Consider the following 22,610-nt stretch of genomic DNA (forward strand, 5'->3'; position numbering starts at 1 on the left):
ACCAAGTAAAAGAACATAACCCACACTGCAGAAGCCCTTTTGAGTCCCTACCCCAAAGGTGGCCCCTGTCTGAACACCTGAGAACATAGGTTAATTTTGTTGGCTTTTAATTTCATTCTTTTGTTGTGCTTCTTATGTTTAACATTTTCATGAGATTCAGCCACATTATTGTGATACGTTATAGTTCAACAGTTTGCATTGCTGTGCAATACTTTATTGTATGATATGCTACTTAACCGTAATGAGTAGGCATTTGGCTTGTGGCCAGTCCAGGCTATCATGACTAGTACTGTTTAAGCATTTCTGTACCTGCCCCTTGGTGAACATGCATATGCATTCCTGTTGGATACCTAGTAGTAGGATTCCATAGGTGGGTCACTGGGCGTGTGCATGTTCAGCTTTAGTAGACATTAGGTTGGTGCAAAAGTAGTTGTGGTTTTGGACCATAAATTTTAAATCATTATGACTAGGCTCGAACATATCTTTATTAATCAAAATAGGAAGCATTAAAATCAACACATTTTTGCCAGTGAGAAATAAGTTTCTTTTATTTCTGTGGCATAAAAATCCATGCTTCAGGATTTGACAAACTCTTGGAAAGCATTTTCTGCATCCTGCTGGTAGTTGAAGCATTTTCCCTGCTGGTAGTTGAAGCATTTGAAGTTGTCAGGATGCTTGAAGAAGTGGTAGTTGGTTGGCAAGAGGTCAGGTGAACATAGTGGATGAGGCAAAACTTCATAGCCCAGTTTGTTCAACTTTTGAAGCAGTGGTTGTGAGAACTGTGGTCAGGCCTTGTCCTGGAGAGGAATTGGGCCCTTTCTGTTGACCAGTGCTGGCTGTAGCCACTGCAGTTTGTGATGCATCTCATCCACTTGCTGAGCATACTTCTCAGATATAATGGCTTTGCCGTGATTCAGAAAGCTATAGTGGATCAGATCAGCAACATACCACCAAAGAGTGACCATGACCTTTCTTTGGTGCAAGTTTGGTTTTGGGGTGCTTTAGAGCTTCTTCTTGATCCAGCCACTGAGCTGGTCATCACTGGTTGTTGTATAAAATTCCCTTTTCATCACACGTCACAACCTGATTGAGAAACGATTCGTTGTTGTGTAGAATAAGAGAAAACAAGAGTTCGAAATGATTTTTTTTTTTTTTTATTTTTGGTCAGCTCATGAGGCTTCCACTTATCAAGCTTTTTCACCTTTCTAATTTGCTTCAAATGCCCTAGAATGGTTGATGTTGAGTTCTTTGGCAACTTCCCCCGTAGTTGTAAGAGGGTCAGCCTTGAGGATTGCTCTCAATTGGTCTTGTCAATTTCCGATGGTCAGCCACTATGCTCCTCATCTTCACCGCTCCTTTGCAAAAATTTTTTAACCACCACTGCCCTGTACGTTCGTTAGCAGTTCCTGGGCCAAATGCACTGTTGATGTTGCAAGTTGTCTCTGCTGCTTTATGACCCATTTTGAACTCAAATAAGAAAATTGCTTGAATTTGCTTTTTATCTAGCATCATTTTCATAATCTAAAATAAACAGGAATAATAAGCCATTAGCAAAAGAAAAAAAACCATAAGTGCCCATTAAAATGACGAATAACATAACCATATTTATTTAAGAATGTATTCCAATATCAAATGGCAAATTCCAACAATGCAAAAACTGCAGTTACTTTTGTACCAACCAAATACTACCAAGTAGTTTCCAAAGTGGTTGTACCCATTTATACTCCCACCAGCAGTACATGTGAATTCCACAAGGCTTTTAAAAACACATCTCCATGAATAGTCATATAATTTTTCAGTTTAGATATTTGAAGTTGTCCCTCTGTCTTCTATTTATAAAGATCCTCTCAGTTGAGCTATGAGCCTCTCTTTACCTTTTAAGTCACCCCACCTTTTAAAGTAAGCTCTGGGTTTCAAAAGAGAAATGCCTGGCTCACTCTTCTGTGAGCTTGACAGCACCCAATAGCCTTTCTTATTCCTCCTTGAACAATCTTCTTTTGTAACACCAGGTGTATTGATTTGATCATTTCTGAACTTTCAGAGAGCTGTTTAAGGGGCTCACAATTTAATGAGCAATGTTCAGACTAAAAATTAATTAGTGAGGCGCTGGAGAATTAGCTGAGAACGTATACTCAATTCTAGCGAAATCTAACACTGAGCAGAACTTGAGACAGCAAAATCAGGGTGACTTTCAAATGCAGTTTGTATGTCTCATTACTATGTAATCACGTGTATGGACATACATAAGGCAAAAACACAGGGTGTATGTACCTTACAGAAAGCTTTATTGGCCTTATTTTACTCACAGGTGTATAATTTAATACAAATAACACTTATTGATTAACCACTGGCTATGTGCTAGGCAGTGTGATTGAGGCTTTAGATTCTTGCTACTCAAAGTGTGGTCTGGACATCAGTGGCATAGCCATCAACTGGGAGCTTGCTAGAAATGCAGAGCCTCAGGCCTCACCCCAGACCTGCTGAATCAGAACCTTCTGTCTAACCAGATGCCAATAGGGTTCTGAAATGCATTAAAGTTTGACAAGTGCTGTTTTAGACACATTATCGGAATCAGTTCTCATTATGACCATATAAGGATTGGAGGAGCAATATCCTCACTTTAGAGATGAGGAAACAGAGACATAGAAAGTTCTGAAAAGTACAAATTCAGAGAAAGACTGACAGCAGAGTACAGACTTGTAATTATTAGTCCATGACACCTTCAAATCATTCTATAAGCATTTAATTTATGTATGCATTTTAGGAGTTCACCTTGGCATAAATAAATGCTAACATTGGAAGTCTGGCCTCTTCAGTATTAACTTTTGATTATTCTGATATGTTGCTGATGATTAAACAGGTTGATTCAACAAGGTTGAATGTGACACTAGAGAACTGGTTTTGTTCTCAGGTAAGGTAGGCAGTTTGGGGTGGATGGATAAGCAGATGACTAAATGAGTTGACAATGTTGAACTCGACCTGAGCCCTGTGCTCCCAGAAAATAGCACAGTTAAATCGTCCCAACATTTTGTTATCTAAAATCCCCCCCCACGCTTTTGTGTTCCAGGAAAAGGTTTATGGCAAAGAGCCATCCTTCTGCATACAGTTTAGGTCAGACTGGCTGCCCATTTTCTGATGAGCCCTAACAGACTTGCACAGAGGCCTCCCTTGTTTACCTGTGACAAGGCCAAATATTGACCTTTCTTCTTTGGCTTGAACCTACTCAAAAGCCAGTGACAGACCTTCCACCTCTCTATTCTTTGTCTCGTGAATGATTATCTGAGATTAGAACAACCTGTCCCCTTGAATATAGTTAGACATAGAGATAAACATTTTCTTTTCAGCTAACAGATAGAGACCTTTCCTAATTGCAAAATAACCTAACTGTAAATCACCCCGCTTATAATGTGTCTACACCTCCCTATAAAAGTGTAAGGCAGGCCAGGCACTATGACTGTAATCCCAGCACTTTGGGAGGCTGAAATGGGCGGATCACCTGAGGTCAGGAGTTTGAGACCAGCCTGGCCCACATGGCGAAACCCCATCTCTACAAAAAAATAAAATTAGCTGGACGTGGCAAGCGCCTGTAATCCCAGTTACTGGGGAGGCTGAGGCAGGAGAATCACTTGAACCTGGAAGGCGAAAGTTACAGTGAGCCGAGATTGTGCCCCTGTACTCTAGCCCGGGTGTAAGGCAAACTACCCTGCCAAGACACTGGGGTTTTCTCCCAGTTTTAACAGTCGGAATAACAACAATTTCCTTGCTTGTTGGATTTTTGTCTTTGGCAGAGTTCGTGGTCTTAGTCTTTAGTGACTCAGAGTTGGTGGTTAACCTGGCAAAGATAAAGCTTACCTTACTACATCTGAGTTTGTAATGTCAAGGATAAGAAATGACTGTTCCTTTGAAACTGCAAGAATTATCTTCTCCCTCAATTACTGTCATCTTCCCCCAGGTTTGATAACGTTAATAAGCTACCGTCTTCTTAAAGGCTCTCTGGAGCACAGGGCATCACCTAGGCTCCAGCATCAACCAGTATTAAGTTTATCCTTAAGCAGGTTCAGCAGCCCCTGAGTTTCCTGCTAAGATGCTGAAAATGTTTGAAACCTGTGAGAATATTTAAAGCAGAAATCCTCTAAATGTCGAAGTGTGTAATGAGGTTGCAGAATTGATCTGACAAGCATTGAAAGGCTTTGCACTAAGATATATAATAATATTCTCTTTCAACACTTGCATTTCATTTAATAATATCATTTTGTTCTTCTAGAAGTCTGCTTAACCTTTGAACAGAAAAGGTGTTTGGGAGAAATATGTATTTATTCAGTTTTATTTGTCACAAAGGAAAAAAATCAAGCTCTTTCCTATACTTTACTAAAATACATGCTTTCTACAAAACAGAATTTTAGAAGCAGCAGGGAAAGGAGGTTTGCATTTGCTCTGTCTTCCATTTTTGCCACTAGAAGCAATCCTGAGATCTATATAAAAACCCATTTATGGACTGTTCTTTGTATTGCATTTGTGTTATAGGTCAGACATTAAATGATTAGGGAATAGAGAATAAACAAACAAATAAATAGAGAAGTCATGATTAACCAAATGGTTTTTGGCTTGAGTTTTAAAATCCTGACACTTTAATGTGTTATTCGATGTTCTTTTCATATTAAGTGTGAATGTATTTAATGAGTTCAAATTAGAAACCATTTTTAGGTTCTGTTAAAATCGGGTATAAGACATCAGCAGGAACTGAAATGCCAAGATCTATTAATGACTGTTTCTAAAAGCTATTGTTAGAATTCTTATAACCAAAGGTGTCAATATATAAATGTTTATGGCTGTAGACATTCTTATTTGGTATAGAGTCTGTGCAGAAAGATCATCTGCTTGTCAGTCATTTTCACTGCCCACCACCAACCTGTTGTCACAAAAATCTCAAGCCTTACTTTCATATCTGCATTTTCTGGTCTATCTCTAGAGAGTAATTAGACAGAACTAGCAGCACTGGAGATAATTCAAGGATTGTAATGGGTTTCAGAAGCAGTAAGAAATAACATCAAGCAAAGTAAAAACCTTTCTGCACAATAGCAACAGCGTGGCTAGATTTTGAACCTAAGCCAACTGAATTATTTTTGTGGTATGACTATACAGTTAGGTTATTGCAGAGCTGTCTCATCCTTTTTACAAAATAACCTCTACTAGGAATCAATGCATAAGATCTCGAGACCATTTTTTATTATTTTTTCAAGGTTATTTATAGACTGAGTTAATCTAAGGTCAAAATGGGAGCACTTTCTGTTGAATGCAAATAATTCCATTTGTATTTTCATTTTGAAAAGTTGGATGAGAGCTGGGCGCGGTGGCTCAAGCCTGTAATCCCAGCACTTTGGGAGGCCGAGGCGGGTGGATCACAAGGTTGAGAGATCGAGACCATCCTGGTCAACAAGGTGAAACTCCGTCTCTACTAAAAAAAAATACAAAAAATTAGCTGGGCATGGTTGTGCGTGTCTGTAATCCCAGCTACTCAGGAGGCTGAGGCAGGAGAATTGCCTGAACCCAGGAGGTGGAGGTTGCGGTGAGCCGAGATCGCGCCGTTGTACTCCAGCCTGGGTAACAAGAGCGAAACTGTCTCAAAAAAAAAAAAAAAAGAAAAGTTGGATGAACTCATGGTCTGCTTATGATAACAAATCCACCAAGTGAGTGTTTGATTTAATTGAACATTTCTATGTTTTATAAACTTAAAACAATTTTTTAATAAAATAAAATTTATTGTGATATTTAAAGACAATCAAAAAAGTATAAAGAATAGTACAGAGGTTCTCCTTCAAGCAGAGATTCAGGCTTCTGTGCTTCTTTCATGTTGTGCTCTGTAACGTATGGCCTCCATGGTTGCCAGAGAAGGGGAAAAGAGATGGTGCATCTGATCATATGTCCAGTCCACAGCACCTCTATTTATAGTGCATTCATCATACCCCAGTCAAATGGCTCAAACTAAAGGTCAAGGAGGCTGGAAAATGGAGTTGTCACATATGCCAGGAAAAGAAACAAGAGTAATGAGCATGGAGCCAGTCTGCCACAATGCGAGTTAAATATATTAGTATTTCATGAGAGTCCACAAAAAGCATCATGATTTCCAGATCTACTGCCTAAAGAGTTTGAAAACCATTAAGATATATTCTTCTTTAAAACACTGTCACTCCTGTTTGACTCTAGAAATGCTGATCTAGGCCAGGCACCAGTGGCTCATGCCTGTAATCCCAGCACTTTGAGAGGCTGAGGCAGAAGAATTGCTTTGGCCTAGGAATTTGAGACCAGCCTGGGCAATGTAGTGAGACCACATCTCGAATGAATGAATGAATGAATGAATGAATGATGAATGAATGAATGAATACTGGTTTAGCATTTTCAACCATAAAAGCCTGAAACAAATTAGATAACTAAGTGCCATGGATATGAATTAGTATCTTCATTCAATGAATTTCTTCATTCTTGTCTACATTCCCATTCAAGAACAAAATTTCTGGAGTAAAATTGAGACAAATACTTTTTCCTCCACTGCAAAATTCTTGGCTAGGTTTCATTACATTTCTTTTTAACTCTTCAACCCAAGGGTCACATATGGTATGGAAATTATGGCAAATACTAATGATTTTATTCCAAGTTCCTGGGGCTTTTTAGGCACTTATATTATTCTAAAACAAATGCCTAGGATGGTCATGTGGCACTCTAGGGATGTTGTGTACTTTGGGGTTAGGATAATCAGAGTACATTATTTTTCACCAAAGCCAATTTGTATAAGTTATTTGCTTTCCAAACAGTCTGTTGCTTCTATGGTTCTATTTCATATTGATCACTCTTTTATACAGTGGAAGCATAAAAGACTATATAAACTACACATAGGTTCTATAAACCTTTGTGTTTCTGCTTTGCAATGAAATGACTATCACTAACTTGGAGTCCAAAGGCCTTTCTGACAAACATTCAATAATTTTTTTTAATATTGTGAAATAAATGTAAATGAATCAATTGGAAATTAGATGGAAATAAAAGAGGATCAAATATCTAGAATGACTAGTATATTATTATTAAGATATAGGCTTTTTGTCTTTTTTCCCTAATAATCAATCCTGTAATTTATTATGAGATGTTACTGATTATCGTGCTGGTAGCCCAGGGATGGTGACTCAGTGGATATTGTGATGTCATGTTATGTATAGTTTTAACAACATCTCGGGGAGGTATTATTATCCTCATTTTGTTGAAAATGAAACTAAGGTGTAGTGTTCCGTCTATCACCACATGCTTAGTAAGCAGTACAGATGAGACTCAAATGCAAGTTTTCCATTATAGTTGTTAGCAACACTTTCATCTGTACCAGAGCTGCCTCTGTTAGAATGGCACCCAATTACAGAAGACTATGTTTACAATTTATGGCCTAGGGGCCCTGCATTGGCTTTTTTTTCCTTCACAGATTCCCAGAATGTTATGAAATTCAATTCTTCACATAGCCATTTGATACTTTGTATCCCTCCCCATGGAATCTGCCCACAAAAATTGTTATTGTTGATTCAGGCTTTCCATTGTCTGGGAAGAAGAGTTGTGCTTTATTAAATTAGAAATGAGAAATGAACTATGGATCAAACAAAGCAAAATGAAACATTACTCAAGGGACTGAAAAATGTGTTGAGCTTTCTGAGAAATGAGTTAAACCTCTTTGCTCAAGTCCTAAACGTACCATATACCGGAAAAACCCTTAGCAAGTATGTCATAGAAAACATTTATGGGGCTTGGTGCAGTGGCTCACGCCTGTAATCTCAACACTTTGGTAGGCTAGAGTGAAAGGATCTTTTGAATCCAGAAGTTTGAAACCAGCCTAGTGAGACCTTGTCTCTATAAATAAATTTTTAAAAAAATTAGTTGGGTGTGGTGGCATGAGCCTGTAGTCCCAGCTACTTTGAAGGCTCAGATAGGAGGAGTGCTTGAGCCCAGAAAGTCAAGGCTGCAGTGAGCCAAGATGGCATCACTGCACTCCAGCCTGGGTGAGAGAGTAAGACCTTGTTGTAAAAACAGAAAAAAACAAACTTCAAAAAAAATTTCAAACACTTTAAAAAAGAGAGAAGAGGCTGGGCATGGTGGCTCACGTCTGCAATCCCAGCACTTTGGGAGGCCGAGGCAGGTAGATCACCTGAAGTTGGGATTTCGAGACCAGCCTGACCAAAAACTACAAACTTAGCTAGGCGTGGAGGCGCATGCCTGTAATCCCAACTACTCAGGAGGCTGAGGCAGGAGAATCGCTTGAACTTGGGAGGCAGAGGTTGCAGTGAACAGAGCAAGACTCTGTCTCAAAAAAAAAAAAAAAAAAAAAAAAAAAAAAAAGGCATATAAACTACCATGTGGATGTACTATACTTGATTTATAATAGACTGACTTTGACCAAGGTCAGGGAGAGAAATCCACATGGGCCTGGAAACTCTCAAACAAGTAAGTTCAATTTAAGCCTACTATAAATAACTTCAGAGTGTTTTCTCTCTACATTATCTTTTGTAACCTCAATCCCAAGGTGGAACTAGAGAGACCACCACTATCTCCACATGTAATTACTATTTACTTCCTTTGGGTGTGTTTTTTTCCCATTGTCAGGTGGAGAAGGACAGGTCTTAACCAAGGCGGCCTGAATGGGCATGTGTTCAGGCTCTGTGGGACTGCCTACCCCAATGGGTCACATTCCAGCTGTGCTCTTGGCTCAGTTCACTTTTGTGGTTTCAAGAATGTAAATAATTTTCACTTTTACCCTCCTCATTTTATCTGTTTCTCCACAAGGTATTGGTGACCTGACTATATTCCCTTGAATTCATTGACTTCAAACTTTCCGTTTCTACAACTGACCTCAATATCTTTTCCTCCTTCGAAACTAAACTTGCTAACAAATCAACACAGTCTACTCATAGTGAAAAGATCATGGCATGAGACTCTTTAGAATTTTGATATTGCTATTGCTAGCGTTGCGTTACTCATTTTAAACTCAAAACACTAGCAAGGGTGAACTAATTGTCCCAGGAACACATGTTGTCTTTCTTGTCTTTAGACTTTTGCTACTGTACTTTCGCTTCTTTCAATGTCCTCTCGTTGTCCTGAAAAAGGTTTCAATTCTACCAACCTGGGTACTGAAACTTTCTGTAAACACTTTCTTAATTTCTCAAATCCTGGAGTCATTCTTCACTGGCATTAACTGTTTGTAGAATTCATTTATTAATGTATTCGAGCTGTCTTGCAATATTGCTTCACTTGCTCTCTTACCCCTTGTTTATCCTTCATTCTGCTTAGTGCCAAGTTAGTGTCATTTCTCTCTGCCTAGAATCTTCACTCCTCAAGAACAAAAACTGTTCATTGTACTTGTAGGTAATCCAACTTTCCTCAGTTTGATGCCTTAATTTAGGACACCTTTAAAATATAATTGTTTTTATTTTTTGTTATATGCATTGGTAGAATATAGTTGCCTCCTACATTTTTCAAAGGAAATTAACTTGAACTGGTACTGATTTATCTATTTCTGAGATAGAATAGGAATGGGACGCAGCTCCTCCTTCTCATATATATTTTTTTCTCTTGTTTCACTGATCACAAAACCCACACCACTCGCTGGTGATATGCCCACGAATCCCAAGGCTTTAGTCACACAAAGAAAGTAGCCATTCTTCTGTGCTTTCATAACATTTAACCATGCCTTTTATGTAAAGAATTCCAGGAAATGGCTTAGGAAATCTAAATATTAAACCACGGTAGGAATGCTGAACAATTGATTTACAGCCTTGTTGCTGCTAGCCAGACCACTAGGTGGTCCCTGACTCAAGATAAACACTGCAACCAGATATGCTAACTGCGTAATCTACACATCATGTGCTTTGCCCAGCCCAGCCTGCATAACCTACCCTGATGTTAATTCCTGTGCTTTGCCTAATAAAAAAAGCCCCTACCAGCTTTTTCAGGGAGTTCTTGAGCTTGAGCATAAACTGAAATAAAAGCCTTGAATGGGAAAACTACTTGGCCCTGTATTAATTTTTATTACATGGGAAACCAAAGAGCTTGTGATCTGTAACATTTCCAACTCTTTTGCTCCGAATTTTTTTATTGTTATTATTTTTGATATCTAGTCTCACTCTGTCACCCAGACTGGAGGGCAGTGATGTGATCTCTGCTCACTGCAATCTCTGCCTCCCAGGTTCCTGTGATTCTCCTGCCTCAGCCTCCTAAGTAGCTGGGATTATAGGCACGCACCACCATGCCCAGCTAACTTTTTGTATTTTTAGTAGAGATGTAGTTTCACCAAGTTGGCCAGGCTGATCTCTACCTCCTGACCTCAGGTGATCCACCCACCTTGGCCTCCCAAAGTGCTGGGATTACAGGCTTAAGCCACCACACCTGGCTCGAAAAAAATTTTTTAATTAAGATTTATTTTTTTAATTCAAAAGTTAACACAGCAGAGGTGTTACAGGGGTAGTTGTGATGATGGTGGTTTGTGACACAGCTTCCACACCTTGAGACAACATCAGTGTTCAATGAGCACTCTCTATGTGTGGTACTGTGAATAATCAAAAAATGTATTTCGTCTTTGCCCCTGGTTCCTGTCACAGAATTTCAGAAACCCTTGGAATTTCCTTAATGACAGGAGTATCTTTTGTTATTCATAATGAGCCACTTTTCGCTATATCTGAGTATATGCTAATAAGGTAACTTTAGGCAGACTCCCTGGATAGCTTCAGGATGGGGGCTGGTAGCTAAGAAAATCAACCACGTGGTGAGAGGGTTGGAACCTTCAGCCTCACTCGCTGACTGCTGAGGAGGGGAAGCCAGAAATTGAGGTTAGAGTGGTTAATGACTAACCCAATCATGCCTACATAACAAAACCTCAATAAAAACTCTGAATGATGAGGTGTGGGGTGCTTCCCAGTTTGTGCGCACAGTGCACAGTGATATACCAGGAGGGTGGCAGACCCTAGCTTCATGGGGACAGAAGCTCCTATGCTCAGGACCCTTTCAGACCTTGCCATCATATGTGTTTTGTCATCTGGCTATTCATTTGTATCCTTTATGGAAAAACAGTAATTGTAAGCATAGTGTTTTCCTGAGTCCTGTGAGTCATTCTTTCACAGGGTGGACCCCAAGGGAGTGCAGCCTGGAAGGTCACATGGGTTCTTGCCTTCATGCAGGAAGGAAATCAAGAGTGAGGTGACAAAGTAAAGTGAAAGCAAGTTTACTAAGAAAGTAAAGGAATAGGCTGGGTGCAGTGGCTCATGCCTGTAATCCCACCACTTTGGGAGGCTGAGGCAGGTGGATCACTTGAGGTCAGGAGTTTGAGACCAGCCTGACCAATATGGTAAAACCATCTGCACTAAAAATACAAAAATTAGCCAGGCACAGTGGCATACTCCTGTTGTCCCGGCTATTCAGGAGGCTGAGACAGGAGAATTGCCTGAACCCAGGAGGTGGAGTTTGCAGTGAGCCGAGATTGCAGCATTGCATTCAAGCATGAGCAACAGAGCGAGACTCCAACTCAAAAAAAAAAAAAAAAAAAAAAGTAACGGAATAAAAGGTGGCTACTTCATAGGAAGAACAGCTCTGAGGGCTGCTGGCTGGCTATTTTTATGGTCGTCTCCTAATCATATGCTAAACAAAGGGTAGATTGTTCATGAGTCCTCTGGGAAAGGGATATGGAATTCCTGGAACTGAGGGTTTATATTAGCCCATTTTCATACTGCTATGAAGAAATACTGGAGACTGAGTAATTTATTTAAAAAAGAGGCTTAATGGACTCATAGTTCCACATGGCTGGGGAGGCCTCGCAATCACAGCAGAAGGTGGTGGAGGAGCAAAGGCACATCTTACATGGTGGCAGGCAAGAGATCAGGTGCAGAGGAACTGCCCTTTATAAAACCATCAGATCTTGTGAGACTTATTCACTATCATGAGAACAGCATGGGAAAAACTCACTCCCATGATTCAGTTACCTCCCACCAGGTCCCTCCCATGACACATGAGGATCATGAAAACTACAATTCAAGATGAGATTTGGGTGGGGACACAGCCAAACCAAGTCAGGGTTCTTCCCCCTTTTAGACTATATAAGCTAGCTACCAGATATTGCTACAGCATTTGTAAACTGTCTTGGTGCTGGTAGGAGTGTCTTTTAGTAGACTAATACATTCGAATTAACATATAATGAGCAGTGAGAATGGCCAGAAGTTGCTTTCACCACCATCTTTGTTTGGCTGAGTTTTGGCTGGCTTCTTTACTACATCTCATTTTATCAGTGAAGTCTTTATGACCGGTACCTTGCAAAACCAGTCCTCCTGAACTCCTTTCTCAATTCTACAGAATTATTTAATTTGAGAGGTTGTGGAAAACCCTGAATTTGTAGCCTGCTGGACAAGACTGTGGGTGGCTTAGGGATATCCAGGACTTGCAGCTGGCATCTGAAGTAGGGGCAGTCTTGTGGGATTGAGCCCCTTAGTCTGTGCAAACTCCAACTATTCAGTGTCAGAATTGAGTTGAAATGTGGGATACTCACTTGGTGTCAAGAATGGGTGTCAGAAAATACAGGCCCAGGGCTATGCACTTTCCTGGTAATCCTCATTTCATCCTTATAATGAACCTATGAGGTAAGTGTGATTATCCTTTGATATGAATGAAGAGGTTGAAGCATACAGAGAGTGAGTTCTCCAGTCAGAGGCCTGGTTTCTTGATTTCAAAGTCCAATGATCTGACTCATGGTATTATACTGCTTCCAAGTCTGAAAAGTCTCAAAAGCTAAGGATAACCAGCTTGGCAGTAGGAAAGAGCAAAGAAATCCAGAAATCCCTGTGGGAAGTAAAAGTCTATTGGACACCTCTCGTGTTCATCTGTGAATTCTTTTGGCTCTATTTCTTACTCACTGGCTACCACAGTGACCAGTTCAGGACACGCCTTGACCAGCTTTGGGGAGATACATCTCACCCAGACCAGCCACATCCTTTTTATGGAAATATAAAAAGGGTGGAAATACCCTTAGGAACTGCTCAGCATCTATGCTTGTGTATCCCAGATGAGTGGTGGTGCTGACCCTTGACAAATAAGGGATGGAAGCCACCAAGTAAGTAATTTCTTCCCTCTTTTGCCCTTGAGATATGTTTCATAAAACCTCAGAAAGTCTTATAGGGGTAAAAATCAGTTACTGCATTGTGAGGGCTCAGTTGACAATGTATTCCTCTTTAGTTTCTGCCTCTTGATTCCCTGATCCCCTGTTCTCCTCCAAAACACCTCCCCCATCACTCCTGCTTCCTGGAATTATTTTCCAAATAACTACCTACGCATTCTCAGGCTCTGCTTTCCAAAGAAACCAGGCCACAATAAGATATGGCCAACCTCAATCAGAGGGATGTTGATGTTACCTTAATGACAAAATGGTATAGGGATAAATGGGTTCTTGCTAAGTTTACTGCTCCTGTACTTTGATTTGTAGTGAAAGAAAATATGTTGAAACAAATTAAAATGGTTTCACATCATAAAATTTTTTGAAAGAAATGACATTGAGCTAATAACATCTGAAAAGTGAATAACAGGACAATTGAAACATTAACAACAATGGAAAGTGTTCATTAGAATTTCTGGAAAAATTAATCTGAAGAGATTCAGAGTAGATAAGATATCCTTTTATGTGAGTATTTTATTTTATTACTGACGGATTTGGAATAAAACCCAATGATAAGTTTTCATCTGGCTAAGGAAGGCCAGTGGCCACATCATGCTGATATTTGCATCCTCACCATTTGGTGCCTGGCACATAATAGACATTTAACAAACGTGTGTTGAATGAGTAGAATCTTAAAATTGGCGGTTAGACATTGTAGTAGGTTGTATTGTGGCCACAAACAACATGTCCAAGTTTCAACTTCAGATACTCGTGAATGTGAATGTGACCTTATTTGGAAAAAGAGTCTTTGTCGGTGTAATTAAACGAAGAATCTCAAGATTAAACCACCCTGGATTAACCAGGTGGGCCCCAAATCCAATGACAAATGTGCTGATAAAAAGAAGAGAAGAAACAGACATAGAGGAGGACCACGTGAAGATGGAGGCAGAGACTGGAGTTGTATAGCTACAAGCCAAGAGATGCCTGGAGACATCAGAAACTAGAAGAGAGCTTTTCACAAGATGGTGCCGAAGATGAAGAAGGAAGCTCTTGCCCCTCCTACAGCCAAAGCCAAAACCAATGCAAAGACTTCAAAGACCAAGAAGGTAGTGCTGAAAGTTGTCCACAGCTATACACACACAAAAAGAAGATCTGCCCAACACCCGCCCCACAAGATACCGCAACTTCAGAGGCACCTGAAGATACCCTCAAAAGAACGCCACCAGGAGAAACAATCTTGACTGCTATGTCATCAGCAAGTTCCTGCTGACCACTGAGTCTGCCATAAAGAAGACAGAAGACAGCAGCACTCTTATATTCATTGTGGACGTGAAAGTCAACAAGCACCAGGTCAAACAGGCTGTGGAAAAAGCTCTGTGACATTGATGTGGCCAAGGTCAACACCCTGCTTAGGCCTGATAAAGAGAAGAAGGCATATTTTCAACGGGCTCCAGATTAGGATGCTTTGGATGTTGCCAACGAAACTGGGATCATCTAAACTAAATATGGCTGGCTAATTCTAAATATATGCATCTTTTCACCAGAAAAAAAGAAAGAAACTAGAAGAGACAAGGATAAATTCTCCCCTGCAGGCTTGGAGGGAGTGTGGACTTGCTGACTCCTTGATTTCAGACTTACAAACTCAAGAACAATGAAAGAATAAATTTCTATTGTTTAAAGTGACCAAGGTTGTGGTAATTTGTTACAGCAGCCCTAGGAAGTTAATACAGAGATATAAAAAGAAAATAAAACATATGGCAACAGCTAATGGAATATAAACAATGGTTTCAACCATAAAAACATTTAGCAAATATTTATTCACCATTTACTATGTGCCAGGGACTTTCCTAGGGAAACAGCAGTGAACAGAATATACAGAGGCCTGTACGCTTACAGTGCTTACATCCTAGTAATATTCTGGTCAGAGAAGCCAGCTTATTCAAAACTCCTTTACTTTTAACCAAGGTGTGTTTATGTCTGTACCTATATTAGAACCAACTTTATACATACAACTAGTGGTAAAGAATTCAGAAAATAAACATTACATAACAATGAGGGAAGCACTTACTCACCACAAAGGATTCAAGCTCCACATTTCCAGATAGGATATATTATTTTTTAACAAGGACAACAGAAGGAAGACAGAGTTTTTTGACCTTCAAATTTCGATGTAGCTCGTGGAATAGATTGGAATGGTCTCCTTGGTTGCAACGGAAGCTTTATCCTCTATAAGCAAGCACAAGGGCTTCTGCTAAAATGTAACAGTACTCCAGTTTGGGGAAAAAATAACTCCAGGAAATTTTTCTTCAACTTGTTTTTCTTTCTTTCTTTCTTTCTTTTTTTTTTTGAGACGGAGTTTCACTCTTGTTACCCAGGCTGGAGTGCAATGGCGCAATCTCAGCTCACTGCAACCTCTGCCTCCTGGGCTCAGGCAATTCTCCTGCCTCAGCCTCCTGAGTAGCTGTAAACTTGTTTTTCTACACTGCTTTAAAAAAATATGCATCTTAAACTTTTCACAAGTGCCATTGATTATCTGCCAGAGAGGACTAGCTGGTAACTAGACAAATGATCATACAACAAACCAATATTAAGGGATAGGTTTGATTCAAACACCTATGAATAAAGTGTGTGTGTGTGTGTGTGTGTGTGTGTGTTTGGATTTGTACACTTCTGATCATGATGTTATTGCCTTTCATGCTGTGTAATTATTTATTTATTTGAGATGGAGTTTTGCTCTTGTTGCCCAGGCTGGAGTGCAATGGTGTGATCTCGGCTCACCGCAACCTCTGCCTCCTGAGTTCAAGTGACTCTCCTGCCTCAGCCTCCCAAGTAGCTGGGATTACAGGCATGCACCACCATGCCTGGCTAATTTTGTATTTTTAAAAGAGACGGGGTTTCTCCATGTTGGTCAGGCTGCTCTCAAACTCCCAACCTCAGGGGGATCCTCCCACCTCGGCCTCCCAAAGTGCTGGGATTACAGGTGTGAGCCACTGCGCCTGGCCAATGCTGTGTAAATTTAACTAAATATAATAACCCTAACCAATATAAACTTAAAATAACCAAAGGGAACTTTGTGTTAAAGTGTTACACGTATGATTAGAATACAACATAACAATATTATACTCTGCAGAAAGCACTTTGGTTTCTAGCGGCTCTAATACTAGAACGATTCTGAGGCCTGCTTGGTTAGCATCAATCAGCAAGCAGGGCAAAACTCGGAAATGCTGAACGGGCAAAGTATAAGATGAAATCTTAGAGAACTAGTAGTTTGGTATTTACGGATGAATCTGAAAACTTCTTCATATTTTAATATTAATATGTCAGTGTTGAATCATAAATGTGTTTCATGTAGGCAGGTTCAACTTGGTAAAAATAAATAAATAAACAACCTTTTAAATTTTAAATTGCAACTGCTAATCCATTAATTGGGAGTGAGTCCTGCGTTCAGTGTGCAATAGGAAGCTTTACTGTCTCAGCCTCCTCAGTCTCTGAATGCCTCGTGTGTGTGTGTGTGTGTGTGTGTGTGTGTGTCTGTGTAGTTGAGTTAAATATAATTCTTGTATTTAAAATTATGTAATTTTTTTATACAACATGTCCCCTGATTCCAAGCCAACTACTGTCCCTAGCTTTTAACCAGAACTTTCACTGTGTTCAATATCTTGAAAGGGATACAGACTGTGTTTTAGGGGGTAATTTGAAGGGTTTTTCAAAAGTAAATTAACTCTGGAATTTCTGTCTCATATAGAATCTAAATGTGAGGAGGAGAGGTAGAGAGAGAGAGAGAGAGAGAGAGAGAGAGAGAGAGAGAGAGAGAGAGAGACTCTGTTGAACATTATATGACACCACCAAGAATATGAAAAATGATGTCAGTTGCCCCAGTAAACAGCTTGACTGCAATCTCATGAGAGACCCTGAGCCAAAACTATGCAGCTAAGCTGCTTCAGAGAAACTCTGAGAAAATAAATGTGTGTGGTTTTAAGCTGATAAATTTCAAAGTAGTTTGTTATGCAACAATAGATCACTAATACAATCAATATCATAGATTTAAAGAAGAAAATGTAGCGTCTGCCTTTCCATATTTTAAAATCAAGATGAAAGAAATATATGCAAAAAAAAAAAAAAAAAAACACCCTATAAAACAATGTGAGAAATGCCATAGTAGGGGCAAGTCATTAATGAGCCAAATAGCATTTAGGAGCAAACATGGGATACTCCATTTCTGCTCACTAGAGGACTACATCATACTCCACTAAACAAAGGATCATCTACTTTTAGTAAAAAGTTTCCTAGTTTTGGGAAGTCCAAAATGACTATTGCCACGGGAAATCCAGGCTATACTAATAAGAAATGGAGGAGGAGAGGAAGAGCTGAGAAGCCCACAGGAGGGCCACTGATACTGATTACTTATGTCTCATGCACTTTATCTACGTCTTCTTATTCGATCTTCACACCAATTGTATGAAGTAGGTCTAATTTTCTTTATCTTATAGATGGGTGCTATCTATACCAAGGAATGAAAGCTTTTGTTTTTGGAATATTCTATAGCATTTGGCAAATTTGATAACTGAGACTATGCTGAAAGTCAGATTCTCTGGCCTGTAATAGATGGTGACCTGAATTTTATCACTAGTCAACTGCTATCAGAGAGCTATGACAATTTCACAGGAATTAAGCAGATATTTCAGGAAGGGTCAGGAATTAAACAATGAGTAAAAGTAACATAATCTATAGGTTTTCTTTCTGCTCAGTTCTCTAATTTTATAGGTAAACAATATTCTCCAATATTACTTAACTTTCCTGAAGTACTCCAAGTGGATATATTCACTATCATCTTTACCTTGACAGTTATGATTATGTCCAAATTTTTAAATTACTTGAGTACTTAGGAATAAGCACAAAACATTTACCTTCCAAGAAAAAATTATCAACAGCTTACATTTCTTTGAGAATATGCACTTCAGCATTGCTCTTATTGCTAATGATTTATAATTCTGTAAAACTAGACTTGTAAAACTGAAATGAAAGAAAAACAGTTATTACCAGATGAGGAATGGTTAGAAGTTGGCCTAGATCATTGTACTGCTAGAGTAGAGAGCCATTTACTTCTTGTTTTAGTCTGTTTCGTGCTGCTTTAACAGATTACAGCAGATTGGGTAATTTATAATAAATATAAATTTATTGGCTCACACTTCTAGAGGCTGAGAAGCCCAATGTGAAGATTCCAGCAACCGGTGAGGGCATTCTTTCAGTGTCAAAACATGGCAAAAGCCATCATATGGTAGAAGGGAAAAGAGAGATCGAGAGGGCCAAACTCAACTTTTCATATCCACAGTAATCCCACCTATGAAAGCAGAGCCTCATGGCCTAAGCACTTTTTAAAGGTTCCACCCTTAACACCATTACAATTAAATTTCAACATTACTTTGGAGGGGATAAACATTTCAAATCACAGCACTTCTGTACCTTGGGAAGGTTTCTCAAATGATTTCTTTATTGTTTTGTTAAAATACCTATAATTCCTGTGATCAGAGTCACTGCTTTTGTGGTTTTGCAAGACTTGATCCTTTAATGGGCATGAGAAAGGCTACATGATGACAAAACAAAACAAACACAACAACAACAACAACAACAAAACACAGACCCAGAAACTTCCAGTATGATTTTTTTGTGTAGGTAAGTCTCTTAACTTTTTCTCCTCCTGAAAACTATACAGAATCTTCAAGGAGAATGAAAAAACACACTCCATAGATTCCATCTTTAGTAAAAAGTAGGAGACAAATATGATTCACAGACTGCAAAATATAAAAGCAGCAGAGAGGAAGAGCAGCTGAGAAAAAAAAGAAAGGAAGGGATAAAAGCAAGAGATTAGTGAAAGAACCTAGAAAAAAAAAAAACAGATTTCAGAAAGCACTGTAAGAATACACTGGCTAAAGGTGATGGAGTCATTTTGAAGTGACTGTGAACAACATAGAAATGTTGCAATACTACAAATCTCAGTGAAGAAGGTAGGAATTAAAATAAGTCTGCTGATTTAAATGATATTAAAAGCTGACTAATAAAGTGATAGGCATATACTCATTTTTAATAGTACAAAGGTAACAAGAAAGATAATGTTATTCATTTAAATTGGGTAGTGGAAAGGAGAGAAAGGGAATGGGGAAGAAGAAGAAAACACTATTTCTTATAACAGGGAACTATTATGTGCTGACAATATGCATTAATAAAAATAACCATCATAACAGAACTACAAACCTCCCCAAATCTTAGAACAACACTCAGAAAGCAAACCAAAGAAAACAGACTGCATAAAGTCTTTAAAATATTAAAGACTTTAATATATAAAAACAGAAGATGTAAAAGAATATGACAGAACAGAAACCAGACACATGTCAGCTTAATAAATATAAATGGATTTAACTTACATTTTAAAGGAGGATAAGTTTAAATTAGGTTGGAACTTAAGCAATTGTAAACCCTTTGCCATATGTAAGGGACGTGTGTTAGAAAAGTGATTTAGGATGGTCAAAAATTGAAGGATGAGCAAAACTGTGTTATTAGGAAAGGCAAATTTTTGAAAACCCAGAAATCATGGTCATAATGTCTGAAAAGATTATAATTCAGTCCTAAAAGCTGTGGGTAATTCATAATTTTGAAATGTGTAAAGCATATAAAAATATATCAGTTTTAAATATCTATGCATCAAATAACAGGGCAACAAAAAATCATAAGACAGAAACTATAGAAGACAAAAATGAAATTCACAGAAGCACTCTAGTAATAGAGCACTTCAAATAAACTCTTCTATAATATTCTATTTTATTCTATTATAGTTTGAGCGGATGAAAAAGAAGTAATACAAAAGGTCTAAATAAAGTTAAATGGATTTTATATATATATATATATATATATATATATATATATATATACCCATATATACATACATACCCCATGTATATATGTATATATATATATATATATATATATATATATGCATATGCATTCTTTCCAAGTGCCCATCAACACATATAAAATAGAGTACAAAGAAAACCTCAGTAAGTCCCAAAAAGTAGAAATACTTGTAAGTTTTGAATGAGTGAATGACTGTTTCTTGATCACCTACTGTGTTTTATTTTGGATTCTGCCAGAGAACAGATTCTGACACAAAGATCTGAATGTAATTTAGGAGGTGAGAGTTTGGGGATTATTTAGAAGATAAAGGAAACTGGAATTGAGTGTTATATGAGACAGGGAAAAGGAAAGGAGCCAGTGACATGTACCTTATCAAGCCAGCTCTTGTTAGGGATGGCTGGAGCTCAGTTCTGCTAGGGATACTCTGAAAGCTGGTGTAGAATATTCGACCTGAGGTTCAAAGAAACTGACCTATTTATACACCAAATGGCAGAGGGGACTCTAGGGGACAGCGAAAGCCCTTAGGGAAAGAATGTGAGGGCTGGCTGTTGCAAGTTTGACTGATGTTCATTGAAGAGGAGTCAGGGGACACAAGGTGAGGCACCAACAGCATCTGAACTTCAATGTGTGCAAATACAGCATTCAACAACTGTGGAGAGCTAAAGTCAGAATGGACAAGTTATTCTGGGCATCCAGGTTAGGTTAAGCAGCAGTCTAAAATCAGAAGTTTTTTTCCCAAGCTTTCTTGTCTTGTTCTTCTATTTTCTTTGTTCTTTCATTAAGGGATTTTCCTATGGGTTTTCCTTCCAGTGAGCACCTCTACCAATTGGTGTATAAATGCCTTAGTTCTTTCTTCTATGTTAGACCATACTCTTCTTCAATGCTTATGATTTTTTTAAAAAGATACCTAACACTTTCGTTAGAATAGTTTGCATAATCTTTCCTCATTTTGGTAGCGTTAGTTGTAGAATTAACATTGGTTCCCATTCTATGCTTGTTTTTCCTGGCTTTCCTTATATTTTGCTGCTGCTGTTTTTAAAGAGATTTGCATTGATTTTGTGATGTGGCTGGTGGGTGCCAGGAGAAACTTAACTGGAAAGGAACTGTGAACAATTTGGCAATATAGGGAATGTAAAGTCAGGGATAAAAATGTAAAAGTATTTAGTATAAACATGATGTGGGCACCAACCAATCACCGTGTGAACCCTTGACTAGATATTGACTTTCCACTCTATGCCAGGATTAACCCTTTAGTAGATGACTGATCCATTACTTCTCGGCCTTTTGGCTAAGATCTAGTGTAGTAGGTGACTGATCCTGGGGGTACTAGAGGGAGAGGCTGGGATGACTGGGATAACCTGAGGATGATATAAGTGGCTCAGAGCCATGACTAGTTACCATTTGGTGCTTAAGTATTACATATTTTAACAAGATGTGAATACTTGCTGAGTCTCAGCCCTGTGTATAACCTAAATAAAACTTGGTCAGAATTTGCATCTTTCTTCCAGGTGTGGGGGTAAGTGCTTGTATGTCGGGATCCTTGGGGTGTCACTTCACCAGCCAGAAACCTCTGTGGCCAATGGCACCTTTGCCTGAGTTTTGCTTGGGCCCGCTGGACTCATTTCACCCATTTGGCCTGGTAGGATACACTCAGCTTTTGCTACCAGCCTGGATCCCACACTTGCCAAAGGTGAGCCAGGCGTGGAGCAGTGAGGGGGTGCATGAATGAGTGAGCCTGGGGTCTAGCCACTGCCAGGCACACTGGCTGCAATGAGGCAGGAAGTTCCAGGCATCAGCATGGGTGCTGGCTCCCTGCTGCGGCTGGACTAGGCATACCACACATGGCTTCCACTGCAGGCACTGGGGAACTTGTTGGTGCCCAGAAGCTTGGAGACACCAGAAATGGCAGAGCCCCAAATCGAGTGTCATACCCCTAGCTCTGGGACTCTTAGTCTGGGCTCCCAGAAGGGCCACAACTCTTCTCTCCTTTCTTTCTCCTTGTCATGGTATGGCATGTAGTGGGGGCATGTTTCAGTTCTGTTTGTGTTACAGCTCTTCCAGCCCCACCATTCAGTGCATCTCAAGTTCTTGTCCCATATCCAGGAAGAATGAGGTATGAGGACAACTGGAGGGTGAGCAAGTGGTGCTTTATTAAGAGACAGTACAGTGCTCAGGAGACCTGAAGTAGGTAGCTCCTTTCTGCAGGCAGATCGTCTGGAAATCTACTCAAGTTTGGATGAGTCTGGGGTTTCTATGAGCTTCAGTGGGGAGGAAGTGCATGCTGATCGGTCCGTGGGTGGCCATGGGCAGACCTGGAAAAGGTACCGTAAGTTCTCATTCTGGTCTAAGAACTGTCAGCCTGGCTCCTAGGCTACAGGCTATTCCTGGCTTGAAGGTGGGGCTTTACCAGGGTCCTGCCCCTTTCCGCCCAGGTGGCTGTCCACCTCCTACCACCATCAACCTACCATCCATGGCACTCACAGCACCTAGGCTGTTCATACAGAGGAGTGCTTGCAGACTCATACCAAACTGCCCTCAGCACCCC

The 22,610-nt window shown here is 39.5% G+C and overlaps 1 pseudogene; it reads right to left on the minus strand.

Annotated features, from left to right (window-relative positions):
- Positions 1-487: 487 nt before the first annotated feature.
- On the minus strand, positions 488-14,539 carry LOC141585554 (histone-lysine N-methyltransferase SETMAR-like; annotated as a pseudogene).
- Positions 14,540-22,610: the final 8,071 nt, after the last annotated feature.

Source organism: Saimiri boliviensis, chromosome 9 (assembly GCF_048565385.1).
Source record: "Saimiri boliviensis isolate mSaiBol1 chromosome 9, mSaiBol1.pri, whole genome shotgun sequence".
In the NCBI taxonomy this organism is placed as follows: Eukaryota; Metazoa; Chordata; class Mammalia; order Primates; family Cebidae; genus Saimiri; species Saimiri boliviensis.